This window comes from Parambassis ranga, unplaced genomic scaffold (assembly GCF_900634625.1).
Source record: "Parambassis ranga unplaced genomic scaffold, fParRan2.1 scaffold_24_arrow_ctg1, whole genome shotgun sequence".
Lineage (NCBI taxonomy): Eukaryota > Metazoa > Chordata > Actinopteri > Ambassidae > Parambassis > Parambassis ranga.
The window spans coordinates 2,299,718-2,313,415 of NW_021144797.1; the positions used below are offsets into that span (position 1 = coordinate 2,299,718).

At 43.6% G+C, this 13,698-nt stretch overlaps 3 non-coding genes across 3 annotated transcripts; all 3 read right to left on the reverse strand.

Annotated features, from left to right (window-relative positions):
• Positions 1-7,973: 7,973 nt before the first annotated feature.
• Positions 7,974-8,055, reverse strand: trnas-uga (transfer RNA serine (anticodon UGA)). The gene has a single exon. It is a non-coding gene; the product is annotated as a tRNA-Ser (tRNA).
• A 1,345-nt stretch (positions 8,056-9,400) lies between these two features.
• Positions 9,401-9,472, reverse strand: trnae-cuc (transfer RNA glutamic acid (anticodon CUC)). Its single transcript has one exon. It is a non-coding gene; the product is annotated as a tRNA-Glu (tRNA).
• Positions 9,473-11,215: 1,743 nt separating this feature from the next.
• Positions 11,216-11,287, reverse strand: trnap-ugg (transfer RNA proline (anticodon UGG)). The gene has a single exon. It is a non-coding gene; the product is annotated as a tRNA-Pro (tRNA).
• Positions 11,288-13,698: the final 2,411 nt, after the last annotated feature.

Consider the following 13,698-nt stretch of genomic DNA (forward strand, 5'->3'; position numbering starts at 1 on the left):
TGTAACTTACAGCGACAGATTCACAGTAGATGTCCTCAATAATCTTAATCCACTGTAATAGAATACAAGGACCTTATTCATCACACAGTACATAACTTTCTCACAGTATTTCATTGTTTACTGTAATTTTCCACAACAAATGTGGAACAGCTCCAGAATGAACACTTTATAAACAATCTGAAATCTTCACTGACACTGATGTGGACAGACTGAGAGTGTCTCTGTCAGTGCTAGAGCAGTGACAAAATGCCAAAGTGATCAAACATCAGGCAGAAAGGATGAGAGCAGAGAACTGGTCTGTGGTCAGCACCTGCAGAACCTCTCCTTTATAGGGCTGTCTTGATAACTGCCTCTCATTTCCACCTGTTATCTGTTCCATTTGCACAACAGCAGCTGAAACTGATCCACAATCAGTGTTGATCCTAACTGGACAGGCTGGTTTCACACAAGTGTGACTGACTTTTTGGGGCAATATTATAACAAATACTTATGAGACATTATATAAAAAGAAAGGTCAGTGCATCATGACTTCAGCTCCATTCAAAGCTTTAGGAGGCTTCATGGCCTCCATCACTCCATAAGACTGTTCCATCTGTTCTGCATCTCTGATATGTGCTGGGACGTGGTGGCTTGGATGTTTCACTGCAGCTCATCTAGTAATAATGTGTAACACATATATGAACATCAAGCTAATCATGTCATGCTAAACTGAGTCCTTGGAAGAGCAGAAGCTGTGAACAGACCTCATGGAGCAATGGTAGCACGTCTGAGTCCAGATCAGAAGGTTGCATGTTCAAATCATGTCAGGGTCACTGGTTTTATGTAATTTAGTCCTCTTTCTGTTCACACCAGGTCCACTAGAGCTCTCAGACTCCTCCACTGCACTGAAGTCTGGGTAGTTTTCACTTGAAGCAGAATGTCGGCTTTCTCCTGTGTTTTCTGGTTAAATTACTGCACATTCAGGGAAAATAGAGTTAGGGTTAAATAGAGCAAAAAATCCTGAGTCATCGATCTGCATTCGTTTAGAGGGCCGAAAGGGAGCAAGTGTGAAAACACCCTAAATTTTAATCTTAAGTGGGACCAACACTCCCCCGAGTAGCTTCTTCAGTTCTGCAGTGACAATGTTCTTCCTCAGCCAGTTGTTGTCTTTGTCTTGTTGTTTGTGGGTCTTGTTTTTGTGGCTTTGATGACAGCCCAGCTGGGATAGCCACAGGTTTGCAGGGCCTTCCTGATGTGATGTTGCTCCTTCTTCTTCTCCTCTGAGCTGGTCGGTACAGTTTGAGCTCTGTGCTGCAGCCATTGCGACAGCCATCGCACCTCAGAGTGACTCGAACCCACAACCTTTGAATCACTTCTCCTGTGTTTATCTAGAAGTCTAATGCACTATCCATTGAGCCACAGAGCCACAAAGCAGTCCATTTGTTTGTCCTAGAATGAAAGGCAGAAATCCGGAATAAGCAGCAGCATTCCAGAATAGTCAACAGAATTCCGGAATTATACGTAGAATTCAGGAGTAACAGTCAGTATTCTGGCAAGTCAGCAGTCCAGAAGGGAAGGCAACATCAGCAGTGGCTCAGTGGTAGAGCAGGGTTGTGTGTACTTGACCCACATTGCCTCCAGTGCTGGTCATTGTATGACACTGCTTGGCAGCAGCCTTAATTAATTTCCCTTCTGGGATTATTAAAGTATTTTTTTAAAAAAAGTCAGCATAACAGAGGTTACAGCATCACTGAGTTTCCCCTCAGGGAAGCTGCTTTTTACTGCCACCCCTGGATATATGCAGTCCAGTGCAGTGTGGCATGCTCTGTTCTGTACAATGGAGAAACCAAACAACTACTCCAAACACTGGCCTTCAATGTTTGTCAAAGTTTGTCTTCAAACAAGATGCTTATGTTTAAGGCAAAAGCTGTGACAGAAACAAGTTCTTCTTCAAAGATACACAACTCCAACATCTTTGTGAAGTTTGTGGACGACACAACTGTGGTGGGTCTCATCTCCGGTGGAGATGAAACAAACTACAGGAAGATGTTGATGAAGATTCTCAGTCATCCAGGTCATCATACGTAGAGAAGATTGAAGCAAGGCGTCTACAGGAATGAGGTGCACCTTCTGGCCGAGTGGTGCAGAGACCACAACCTCTCCCTGAATGTGGAGAAGACAAAGGATATGGTTGTGGACTACAGGAGAGCACACAGTCAGCACACCCCTCTGACCATCGACGGGGTTCTTGGGTGTGCACATCACTGAGGACCTCTCCTGGACTAACAACACTGCATCCCTGACCAAGAAGGCACAGCAGCGCCTCTACTTCCTCCACAAGCTCAAAAGAGCCAGAGCCCCTCCCTCCATCCTGTGCACCTTCTACAGAGGGGCTGTTGAGAGCATCCTGTCCAGCTGCATCACTGTGGTACGGAGCCTGCACCACCACCTGCAGGAAGACGCTTCATCGCATAGTGCTGCTCATAGCTGAGAGGATCATCAGCGTCCCTCTCCCCTCCCTCCAAGACCTCTACGACAGCCGTCTCATCCGAAAGGCCCTCCGCATCACAGGAGACCCCACCCACCCTTCACACCGCTTCTTTAGTCTGCTGCCATCAGGAAATAGACTGCGCAGCCTCCGGGCCAGAACCAGCAGACTGAGGGACAGCTTCATCCACCAGGCTGTCAGGAAGCTGAACTCTCTCCCTGCTGTGCCCCACTTTCTCCCCCTTCCCACTACAAAAGAACCCCCCCAAGTTAGGAACTCTGTGCACCAGCCACTTTACCCTGTGCATTCTCTTGCACCCTAGTCATGTCATCCAGTCTCATATAAGCTGCTATAACTTAAACCATTCCTGGACTGTTTACATTATGCCAACTGCACTGTCTTGCACTATACATCTTTTGCACTCTTACTGCATTGTGCCTTCATTTTTGTGCCTTGTATTTTGTGTGTGCCTCATTGTAGGTACATTTTTTTACACTTACACAAGTTTTTAGTTATATGTTATATATGGAGTGAAGAGTAACGCAATTTCGATTCTCTGCATGTCCAGCACATATAGCAGATTTGACAATAAAGCTGACTTTGAATTAAAACAAGTGAGTTGTAAAAAAAAAATTCACCCCCATACAATTGACACTAGAAGAGAACCTATCATTTGAGACCAGAATGTTTTTTTTGTACCAGGCTGTAAACATGTTCATTTCTGCTGTGAAGTTGGACATTTTAACATGGGAGTCTATGGGTAATAACACACGTGAATTACAATTTTTCACACATGTCGTAAACATTCCAGACTAGTGGTTAAGACCTTCAAAACTCAGTGTGTAACATTGTTGGTAAAAACTGTTTGCTTTGGCATGTTTGTAGAGAAGATTGAAGCAAGGCGTCTGGACTTGTAGAGTTTTCCTGAAGAGGTTTCGCTGCTCATCCAAGCAGCTTCATCAGTTGTTGATCTGTTGGTGGGGAAACATGGTTTATATGTGGTTGCAGACCTCAGTGAGTGGTCTGGATAAAACTCACAAACAATAGCACTAAATGTTTCCATAATTACCTGTGATGATCTGGCTGCCTGTGCCAGGTGTGTCTAATGACTGGCTAACGACTATGAGACTGCTGGTAGACAGCCCATTGTTCTTGCTGTTAGCATGTGACTTGGAGTGAAACCTCCTGGGAATGGATGAAATAACTGCTTTGTATGTGGTAAAAAGATGAGGCCACCACCTCGAGAAGGTTTTACCAGCTTAACATAGATGGCTTCCTTGACTTCCTCTCTGTCTAAAATGTGAACATTGTTGTCCTCAAAGGAGTGTCCTTTGTCTTTGAGGTGGAGGTGAACAGCTGAGTCTTGTCCTGAGGAGGTGGCTCTCCTGTGCTGAGCCATTCTCCTGTGGAGTGGTTGTTCCAATGTACAGATCAGAGCATTCCTCACTGCACTGGACTGCATATATGACATTGCTGTGTTTCTCCCTGGGAGTTTTATCCTTTGGGTGTACCAGTTTCTGTCTCAGGATTGTCCTCCAGTGGAGACTGCAACTTTAACACAGCGCCTTGGACGAAAAGCAGACTTGCAGAATGAAAGGCAGCATTTCGGAATGAAAAGCATTCCAGAATGAAATGCAAATGTCCGGAATGAAAGGCAGTAATCCAGATTAAGTGGCAGCATTCCAGAATAGACATCAGTATTCCGGAATGATAGGCAGAATTCCCGAATAACACTCTGTATAGTGGAACAGAAGTCAGAAGTCAGCAAGACATCATTCTGGAATGAAAAGCATCCCAGAATGGAAGAAAGCATTCCCAAATTAAAGGCAGAAATCTAGAATGAGAGCATCCTGGAATAGACATCCATCCACCCACTCCAGAATGATAGGCAGGATTCTGGAATGGTAGACAAAATTCTAACCCAACAGCGGCCTGTGATGTCATGGAAGCGTGCGTTCCAAAATGGAAGGCAACATTCCAGGACAAAAGTCAGCATAACAGAATGAAAAGCAGATTTGCGGAATGAAAGACACCATTCCAGAATGAAAAGCAGTCCATAATGAAAGACAAAATTTTGGAATGAAACGCAGAAATCCAGAAAACAGTAGCATTCCAGTATAGACATCAGTATTCCGGAATGATAGGCAGAATTCCAGAATAACATCATAACGTCATTTAATCAATAGGGCTCGACTGATTAGCTCAATCCCCATACGGCCAATCTGTGTTTTCATTGTTGAAGCGTGGATATGCCTGTTTCACTTAATGTGTGCTGGTTGGTACATTGGACTCAAGGATTGGTTTTTGAAGACACTCCTCCAAGTGGTGTCTTCAGTTCTGCTACTATTCTGGTTGGGAATCTGAGTTTTATGTGTTCAGGATCTCTGTGGGTGGATCTTGCAGGAAATCAGACTTTTAATCTGAGGGCCCAGGGTTCAAGTCCCTGTTCAGGAGCAACACTATATATTCCTAACCAGAAATCTTTGTACATATCTTTACCAATTGCAAACTAACTGTGTTTTGTGTTGTTCTTCCGTTGGTCTAGGGGTATGATTCTCGCTTTGGGTGCGAGAGGTCCCGGGTTCAAATCCCGGACGAGCCCTTATCTTTGAAATTCAGTAGATTGGATGTCTGTCTCATGTTTACATTTACAGGAATAATCTTCAACCCAAATAGGTTCATATTCCAATTTAGACCCTGTAAACAGCAGTCTGCTCAAACTCCTAGAAGCAATCATTCTAGAACTGATATTGTTTCTTCAAGAGAAGAAGTCTTTGCACTGAGGACTAACGTCGGAAGTAAAGGCTGCACGTAGACATTTTAAGCCAATGACCCCCTCGGCAATAATAAGGAATGTCAACTCACTACTGAATAAGATGGATGAGCTGTTTGCGCTTAACAATCAACAGAGTTAGCGTGAGTGCAGCTTATACATCTTCACAGAGACGTGGCTCACTGATATCAGACCGGATGCTAATGTGGATCTACCAGGCTTTACTGCTGTGAGAGCCAACAGAGACACGAACGCTTGTGGGAAGAGCAGAAGTTCATCATATATGTGAATGAACATTGGTGCGAATGAACGCCCAGGACATGTCTCAGTGAAAAAGGTACTGTGTTGTCAGGACTTGGAACTGTTAGCCTGCGGCCATATTACTTGCCGAGGGAGCTAAGTCATGTGATCGTGCTCTGTATTTACGCCCCACCGAGCGCGGACGCATCAGCTGCCTATGAGAAGATACACACAGTAACAGCAAGACTGCAGACAAAGCACCCCGAGGCGTTTATGGTTCTGGTTCACCTGCAACCACAGTACACCCCCCTGGTCAAAAGGATGTCTAAAACCACACGTTCAATCAGGAAGTGGTCAGCTGAGGCAGAGGATGGTCTGAGGGACTGCTTTGACACCACTGACTGGGATGTAATGCTAAAAACACATGCTGTCCTACCCACCATCCGCCTCTGCTTGAAACTACTGTTGGTAAGTTTTCTGTCTTCTATTTAATAAGTTTATTTTCTTTATGTGAAACAATGTGCATGCCTTAAGATAAATGGACCTTGAGTTTAAGAAGAAGTGTCAGTCATTGTTCACATTGGGGTAGACAGGCTACAAGCAGCTAAGATTAGTTAGCATTCGTTGTAGCTAATGTCTATGGTCGCATCATATAGCTGTCAGAGGTAAGTGGTAAACACGGTTAGGACTTGGAGGTTTCTACACAGGCACGTTGAATTCATCCTTAACACACTGAGAGCGCAGCTCGCCGCCAGCTAACGCAATCCAAAAGTGCTTTGCTTTACTTTTGTAGCGTAGCTGGCAGGCTAACGTTAGCCCAGAGCTAACGCTCTGTGTTAGCCTGAGCAGCACTTGTATGCAGGGGTACAGTGTTAGGGTTAAAATTCCCCTTGTTTCTTTTGATCACCTCCCGAGTTGGTTTATGAGGAAGGAGCGGATAAATTCTGGTCTCAAGATTACAATTTATTGAACAATGAGGCAGATTCTGAGTCACAGAGCTCTGGGTTGTTGCACACAAAAAACATGGGGAACATGCAACAGTTATACCTGCAGTAGCCTCCCCCCCTAATCAAGTCACACCCTCTTCTAGCCGGTCACAGACCCATCTGTCTTCTGATTATACTTTGAAGTTCTGATGTTGACTTCCTGGTGTGTGGGATGCTAGCTCAGGACTCTCTCCACATCAGAGTCTCTTGTATTGGGAAGGTCCCAGACATCAATGTTGAATGGAAAAAGGCAACGGGATTTGTTACTTTAGTGAGAAACAGGAGGTCGGGTGTCCCAGGGAAGTAACAATGATTAAAGGAGAGGCTGCATGTACAGATATTAAAATTTCCATCACGACCCAGGTTGGTTCTGTCCATGAGTGCATGGTCTTGTCCAGTTTGTCCTGTCCAGTTTGGTGTTGGTGCTCCTTTACTTGTTTCCATTTCATTCGCAGGTAAATCTGCACCGACCCGAGTCTCCGTTTGACAGACAACTATCACAGAAAGTTGCCGACAGCTGAGCAAGTAGTCACGTGCCAACATGGCACACGTTGAATTGCTTCCAAGCCGGCTGTGTTCACGATCACATGGTCGTTTGAGACTACAAGCCTTCACTGTCCATTCTACCCTGTTTACTTTATTAGGAAGGTGCTCTACAATTGTGCCAACAAGCAGGGGGAGCACTGAACATAAAACTCTCTTTCTCACATGTTATTGTCATGTGTTTTTGTGAAAGATAAGGCTGACTTGTTTTCTTGCTTCTCTATTTAAACAATCTGAAATCTTCACTGACACTGATGTGGACAGACTGAGAGTGTCTCTGTGCTATCTCAACAAGTCTTGAGCCAGAGATGAGAGTTTTCATCTGCATTCATGGTCACCACATAATGAATCATTCTGACTATTGTGATGCTTTGAGATGAGGTCCAGTATTCTGGAATGGAAGTTAGCATGCCAGAATGGAAGGCAACATTCCGGGACAAACATCGGCATAACAGAATGTAGAGCACATTTGCACAATGAAAGACAGCATTCCGGAATGAAAGTCAAAATTCCAGAATGAAAGGCAGAAATCTAGAATAAGTGGCAGCATACCAGAATAGACATCAGTATTCTGGAAGGATAGGCAGAATTCCCGAATAACAGTCAGTATTCTGGAACAGAGGTCAGTATTCCGGAACAGAAGTCAGCAAGACAGCATTCTAGAATGAAAAGCATTCCAGAATAAAAGAAAGTATTCCCAAATGAAAGGCAGAAATCTAGATTGAGTGGCAGCATACCAGAATAGACATCCACCCACTCCAGAATGATAGGCAGGATTCCGGAATTAAACCCCTAACCTGACAGCGGCCTGTGACATCATGGAAGTCAGCATTCTGAAATGGAAGGCAACATTCTCGGTCCAGCAATTTTAAAATGATAGTTTTTAGAAGTGTCAGATTGACTGTGCCACGGTTTGGTCCTCAGACATGGAGGAGCATAAGGTGATCTTGGAGATGAAAAGATCCATTGTTGGCAGGATTTGAACCTGCGCGGGGAAACCCCAATGGATTTCAAGTCCATCGCCTTAACCACTCGGCCACAACAACTGTATGATTTGCTGTACCATTGGGGATACAGTACAGACAATGACATTTATGTAAGCTAGAACAACAAAATCAATTGTGAATAGAAAATAAATCAAATATGTCAAGGTGCTTTAACATGAAAATAAGTTGTTCACTGGCGCTCCTCATACAGACCAGGAGTCAGGTGTGTGCACAGCTTGTTTACGGTGAGGGCAGCTACTGAGAACATGTGTTCTATTCAACTAGCATCCTGATTAAAAAGAAAGAAAGACATTCCAAGTACTTCATGTGAGCTGCGTATTCACAGAATATATTCACATATTCTGACGGAGCACTGCTACATGTCAAGTCAAGCCTAAGACAAAAACTTCTCCACCCTAACCAAAAGGCATGGTGCCGTAACATTGAGGATGAGGAAGAGGAGTTGTTCTCAGCTAACCAACGTGCAGCAGCTGATCAATGAACACAGCTGCACTGCTTCCTGACCCAAACTGGGCCAGCTCTCCTCCTGCAGCCGCCTTTTCAGTCTGAATGCACTTCTTTCTTCATCAGTCTTACTATATCCCTGTACAATGTTCTGTTTCTGCCAGGTTTCACACCAGGGACCTTTCGCGTGTGAGGCGCACGTGATAACCACTACACTACAGAAACTCACAATATGTTTACTTCAGAAAATAGGGTGACCTTGGTGTCACTGATTTCACGTCTGAAATAGTTTAGTGCTCCTGTTGAAGTCTGTTAGTCTAGGGTTATCATTTTTTTGTTTTCCGACGAAATGACAGGTGTGTTAAACTTTTCCAGGGCTGGTTGAGAAACAGTGTGACTTTAGTATGAACACACCTTACGCAAGCCACGCTGGAAGGGTGTGCTTACTCTGTCTCTGAGAAGCATCTGTGACACTCCTTTGAGGACAACAATGTTCACATTTTAGACAGAGAGGAAAGGTGGTTTGAAAGAGGAGTCAAGGAAGCATCTATGTTAAGCTGACATGCAAGCTTGCTAACAGCAAGAACAATGGGCCGTCTACCAGCAGTTTCACAGTCGTTAGCCAGTCATTAGACACACCTGGCACAGGCAGCCAGACCATCACAGGTAATTATGGAAACATTTAGTGCTATTGTTTGCAAGTTTTACCCAGACCACCCACTGAGGTCTGCAACCACATATAAAACATGTTTCCCACCAACAGTTAGAACTGATGAAGCTGCTTGGATGAGCAGTGAAACGTCTTCAAGAAAACCCTACAAGTCCAGACGCCTTGCTTCAATCTTCTCTAAGTATGATGACCTGGATGACTGAGAATCTTCGTTGACACGAGGTAGGACTGTATTAATGACTGGAAGGAAATTAGGCACAATTTTAAAAATTCCCTGGCCGGGAATTGAACCCGGGCCACGGCGGTGAGAGCGCCGAATCCTAACCACTAGACCACCAGGGACACTGGGTTGGTTTCACTTGAGCAGTTGTTCCACAGACTTCTGATGATGTGATATATGACCTACTTTTGGTATGTCAGGACACATCACGGAGAGGAGCTGGAGGATCTGAGGGGCCTTTGTGCTTCATGGTCTAAAAACAGTTCTAAGAGGCAAGTCCGGGTCAAACAGGTTAAGACACACAGCAATGCCTGACCTAACTCTGTGCTGAACATACCTGCACACACAGACAAATCATGTGAAGAGCGCAGGGCCTGCCTACAATCAGACACGGGTGCAGCACGTTAGGGCAGGGCAGCTAATCAGCGGGGGACAAGCACACAGAGGTGGGAGAGCAGAGAGGAAGCAGCAAAACACACGGGACCAGGAGTGGATCCGTTGTTGGACCATGCTGATTTTTGAACAAATGAATATGACAGGAATTGGAATGCTGGCGTTCTAGTCTGCTGCAAGTCCATGCAGAGCTTTATAAAGAATAACAGTCATTACTGTGGAACAGAATTCAGCTCCCCCTGAATGGAAGGCAACATTTTTGGAATGAAAGTCAGCATAACAGAATGAAAACTTTTAGTTTAGAAGCAGCCGGAAATCATGAGTGTGGTTAGTGCTTGCAGCAGTCACACTCATGATTTCCGGCTGCTTCTAAACTAAAAGCATCATATCTGATGTCATGTTTGGCTCACACTGTGTCAATGATCCATCACAACTATATTCAGAGACAAACAGACAAATATGGGTCAAAGAGGAAACAGCTGTTCCGAACTTTGCTCAGATTATTGTTAAGAGCAGGATGATGGTCAAGCTGACATTAACTGTTCGGAGCTAGCTTGTTTTCTGGCCATTCGTATCAATGTAAAGTAGAAGTGGCACATGGATGAACGCTGGCTTTCATTCTGAAAACCTGCGTTTCATTCTGTTATGCTGACTTTCATTCCAAAAATGTTGCCTTCCATTCAGGGGGAGCTGAATTCTGTTCCACAGTAATGACTGTTATTCTTTATAAAGCTCTGCATGGACTTGCAGCAGACTAGAATGGCAGCATTCCAATTCCTGTCATATTCATTTGTTCAAAAATCTTTACAGCTTGAAGAAAGCAGAAGCCAATGAGCTGATTTTGGAGACTCTACACTCAACAAGACTGAAGCTCATGAACAATCAGTCAATCAATCAAGCTTCAGTTGTACAGCAGCTGTCAGGCAGAGCAGCTGCAGTTCAAGCTGCTGTTTACAAGCTGTTTACAGAGAGAAGCAAGAAAACAACAGTCAGCATCATCTTCCATAAAAACACATGACAATGACATGTGAGACAGAGAGTTTATGATCCATCAATTTTAAAGCATTGGATTCCACAAAAAGCATATTAGTATGTTCACGGTATGAGGCTTTGTTTATGATTCTTATTGCTCTTTTTTGAAGCTTCACTATTGGATCAATAATTGTTTTACCAATATTTCCCCAAATTTCTGCACAATATGACATGTATGGTAACAGCAGTGATGAGTACAAGATAAACAGACATTTCTTGTTTAATTCGTTCTTAATTCTATAGATTATGCCTATAGCTTTACATAGCTTACTTTTGATGTATTCTATATGTGGTTTCCAACAAAGTGTGTGGTCTATTGTAACTCCTAAGAACTTATTCTCATACACCCATAAACTGACCATGAACTTATTTGGGTTAAAGATTAATCCTGTTAACGTAAACATGAGGCAGTTATCCAATCTACTGAAGTTCAAAGATGAGGGCTCGTCCGGGATTTGAACCCGGGACCTCTCACACCCAAAGCGAGAATCATACCCCTAGACCAACGAGCCATGTGTAACCTCCTTTTCTTCATGTTTCAGTCGGTGGAAGAACAACACAAAGCACATGTTGGTAACGACATGTACAAAGATTTCTTCTAACTGTGTCAACAAAGATTGAACACTTTGCATATCACCGTCCTCCATGAGGAGACCGTCGTCCTCCATGTCCTCCATGAGGAGACCGTCGTCCTCCATGTCCTCCATGAGGAGACCGTCGTCCTCCATGAGGAGACTGTCCTCCATGTCTAGATAAGGCTTGCTGTCTAGCAGCTGGGAGAAATGTCTTTTTGTGGCTGTGGCATTAGCTCAACATTGAATCATAAAGTTAAGTTATAATAAGTTTATTCGGGTTTGTTCTTTCAAAAAAAAAAAATACAGTATTTTCCGGACTATTAGTCGCACCAGTGTAAATAAATCACTACTTTTTTAGCGTAATGTTGCCTCTTGAATTCCTCTTAACTTAAGTGGTGTGGCTGCAGGGCATTGAGTGAGACACACGCATTCCAACATGTTCTCACGCAGAGAAATGATGAGCTTCACAGCACAGAAATTCCTATAAACATCCTGTAAATGAGTAAAAGACTACTGTGCGCTACAGCTGTCTGGAATTAGCGACCTATCTACCACGCGTGTCACATGTGCTCGGAAAGTGTGGACAAGCTGGAGGTGGAAGAGAACCGGCAGGAGAGGGACAGAACAGCTGCCATGATATTTGTAATGGGACGTCAGGACACAGGCTAACTAGTTGTATATTTTTTCATAGATAAGTCGCACCTGAGTATAAGTCGCATACCCAGCCAAAGGATGAAAAAAAGTGTGACTTATAGTCCAGAAAATATGGTAATATTTATGACTTAATGATTATAATAACATGTACATATGTATGTCAATAACAGTGCACTTGAGTACAACTACACTTGAGTGCAATACAGCATGATCATGGCTGACAGGACACACACATTTACATCAACACACACAGGCGACCGCGTGTGGATGAACACACACTGACCCCTAAAACCAGATAAACACACACATCAAATGTGGTGAGATCACTATCATTAGTCCTGGGTCAGTCTGCTGTGGAGTCCATTTGCTTTGTCATTTACTATTCTTTGTTGTGTTTCCGTCTCTTGCTTCCTGTCTATTTATTTATTTTTATTTACATATTATTGTGTTATTTGTGTCTAAAGGGCCATTTCCATCACGTTGCAGTCAGTTTTGTGTGCTGAAAGCAGTGCAGGAGCTGCTACACGTCCTCATTTGATCAGTTGATATGACAGATTTTCTCATCGCTGTCAGCATGAACTGAACAGCTCTGCAAAGTACATCAGCAGTTTAGTCACAGACGTCTCTTCTCTTATCATTTCCACACTGAAGCACCTGAATGTGTGACAAGTTGTGTTCACTGTCACACTAGTGAGAGCTCTTTAAGCACTTACTCAAACAACTCAGAGTGACAAGCCATGGCTTTCAACAGGCCCAAAGAGCCGTATGCCTCCATAAAGAGCAGAGAGCTGCATTATTGATGAGGCTGAGGTGACACTTGGTGTTTTCTGGTGGAGGTTCATTTTTTTAAAATTATTTTAGATACTTTAATAATCCCAGAGGTAAATTGCTTAAGGCTGCAGCGTCACACAATGACCAGCAAGGAGCGCCACTGGAGGCAGTGTGGGCAAAGTGCCCACACACAACAATGACTAGGGAGAAGCTGTGTGTGTGTGTGTGTGTGTGTGTGTGCGTGTGTGTGTGTGTGCGCGCGCGTGTGTGCGTGTGTGTCAGATCAAATATCTTTAACCTGCTTTTAATAATAATTTGTTTTGCACAGTATACCCAATAATAGCCTATTCCTTGGTTTATATCACTATGTATTAACACATACAACAAGGTATTGGTTCCTTAGGAAAATAGAAACTTTTCTAGCTGCTTCTAAAATTACAAAATCCAAAAACATAAGAAACCACCAGAGTAAACTGAATGAACACATTGCAAACGAAAGACACAAAAAGACTAAACCTCTACAAAACAAACAAGACATGGACTGTGTGTAAGATAAATATACAAACTAATGTGATTTGATCAGAACATTTTAAAAGACAGTGATGATCTGTTCTTATTGTCTAAACAGGAACAGTTGAAGCTCAGCTTGTAGCCCCTGTATCTCAGGCTTCTCAGCTTCTCTTCAGATGTTTGGACGTTTCTGCTGGAACCTCTCATTTAATGACTCACATTTAGAACTTTTGACTTTATGTGGAGGAGGGATTTTGGAATGAGGAGGCTGCAGCCTGCGATTCCACCACTAGATGTCAGCATTGCACAGCATTGGTGGTTCAGTTCAGATTGAGAGAATGCAAAGAGTGTGCAAAGCTGTCATCAAAGCAAAAGCTGGCTGCTTGGAAGAATGTCAAACATCAAACATATTC